This window comes from Adiantum capillus-veneris, chromosome 26 (genome assembly GCF_014529385.1).
Source record: "Adiantum capillus-veneris isolate H3 chromosome 26, ASM1452938v2, whole genome shotgun sequence".
NCBI lineage: Eukaryota > Viridiplantae > Streptophyta > Polypodiopsida > Polypodiales > Pteridaceae > Adiantum > Adiantum capillus-veneris.
The window spans coordinates 52,922,105-52,924,399 of record NC_140956.1 but is presented as its reverse complement, the minus strand read 5'-3'; the positions used below and the strand labels follow the sequence as shown (position 1 = coordinate 52,924,399).

At 35.9% G+C, this 2,295-nt stretch overlaps 1 pseudogene; it reads left to right on the top strand.

The window, feature by feature from the left end:
• Positions 1-423: 423 nt before the first annotated feature.
• Positions 424-948, top strand: LOC147423457 (uncharacterized; annotated as a pseudogene).
• The last annotated feature ends 1,347 nt before the right edge of the window (positions 949-2,295 follow it).

The following is a 2,295-nucleotide window of genomic DNA, read 5'->3' as shown; positions in this document are numbered from 1 at the left end:
TTTCATCGCTAAAAGCATCACAAGAGCACACAACCTCTTGTAGTGTCTCTCTCTCTCTCTCTCTCTCTATATATATATATATATATATATATATTCATGATAATTCCCCTGATTCCTCTTTCTATTTCATGCACAAACAATAATGAGCGTCCAATTTCATCCTTTAAATAACTCCCCCTCTTTATCATGCCCATTTATTCATGATTACCCCCCCCCCCCCCCCCCTCTTTATTATGCCCATTTATTCATGATTACCCCCTTCTTTATTATGCCCACTTATTCATTATATCTATCTATTCATGATAACTTCCTATTTATGGAAACTACCCTATTTCTTTCACACATGATATAAGAGTGGATTTTCATCTTTGAACTACACAAGTCGTTACCTGCCTCCATTGAATCTTCTCTCAAACGGCAGAAGATGCTCGAATGGCATGTATTGAGGATTCCAATGGTTTGCAACTCAATGTTGAGTGTCTTCAGTATACCACCACTGTGTGCTCTTCATATCTGGCTTCGTACAAAATGCAAGAAGATACACTAAAGCTATATCAGCAAGTAGATGACAAGGATAAGGGTGAGGTTGTTTTTGCTGTATTGAGCTATGCTAGTGATAATGGCAAATAATTTCTTTTGGACATTCAGTTTGGTACTAAGTTTATAATTTTTGGAAGCCCACAAATCATTTTGAAAGCAAATTTATCACATGCCAGCATTATTAGCTTGATTGTAAGTTTACTTCCAATGCTCTACATTTAGCCTTCAAGCTAGTTTCATCATTTCAACAAGTTGATGAACTTCCAAATAGATATGATGGAAATATTTTATTTGAGTTTCCACCATCTCATGACGAGCCAAAGAGTAGGGGAATGAAGACCAAATATAGTGCGCACCTTTGGAGTGCGGATGTCACAACACACATTGCAAAATTTGATGGTACAATAAGAATAAGAAGTGTGTTGGCCAGATGTTGTGTACAACCTCAAACTCTCAACCAATATAAATAAAATATCTTTATGTAGTACCAATTTGGGCTCCTTGGCCAATGTTTATCTTTTTGTACTTCAGATCTTTTGTATTTATTTCCTCATATTTAAACTAGTCAAATTAAAATATTAGTGTTTACTATGAAAATATGCATTTTAAGGCAAACTTTACTAGCCTAATGAGTAGCAAGTTTTATTGCAAGATTACAATAGCTTTTCTATTCAATGGTTATGGCATAAAAATTCTTAAAAAAACTCTTTAAATATGTTTTCTACTCGAAATATAGTCGGTTATGATCAAGGTTGTCTATCACTAAAGGATAAATTGTGTGTGGATTTTGACCCTTTGCTCACTAGCTCATGGGTTCTAACTTGAAAAATGGTAACTCTCGCATAGTAGCAATGGATTAGCAAGGTTTTGTATGTCTCATGAGAAGAAGAAGGAAGCTCCAATGGCTACACTCTAAGTTTGTTGCAGTAGATATGTTCTCAATTCACTCCAAAAGCTGAAAATTATAGAAGACCCTTATCTAGCCCCACGGGAATTGGATGGGTGACTAACTGTTGTTCGTGTGTGTGTGTGTGTGTGTGTGTGTGTGTGTGTGTGTGTGTGTGTGTGTGTGTGTGTGTGTGTGTGTGTGTGTGTGTGTGTGTGTGTGTGTGTGTGTGAGAGAGAGAGAGAGAGAGAGAGAGAGAGAGCCTCATTCCCAAAACTAAAATTTATACGAAGGGTAATTCCATTAAAGTGACATGGCTCAATAATTACAACAAGGAAGCACCTTTTGCCGTTCTCAACTTCAAAAGTAAAACTTTGGTGATAAAACGACAATGTGAAAAAATACACAAAATAAGATTTTGTTGATAAAAAGTAATTGCTGCAAAATGATGTAGTCACTCCAATTGCCTTTTGTTGGCATCTGCCAACACTAGGTTGCACATATGATTGCTTCCAAGAAAGCATACGTGGGATGACACAAATTTGAAAGTCTCTTTCCTAGTTTAGCTTGTGTGCATCCTCTGAAAATAAAAACTTTCCTCAAAAGTGGAGTTTGTTTCATAGGGACTTCTAAAATAATAGGGTCAATGTACTTGTGTTTGCTTGAAGAATCTATTGATGCCACTTGTTGATTATAATCAAAGGTTTTTGAAAGTTTAAAAGAATGTTTATGGGTATAAATTTTCAAAACCACAAATGGTACTTGACATTTAGTGCTTAGGTCACATTAAAAACGACAAAATGGGAAACATATTACCATTTTCTTTAGTTATTTAAGAAGCCCAAGGGAGCTAGAGGCTTCTCTTCAGC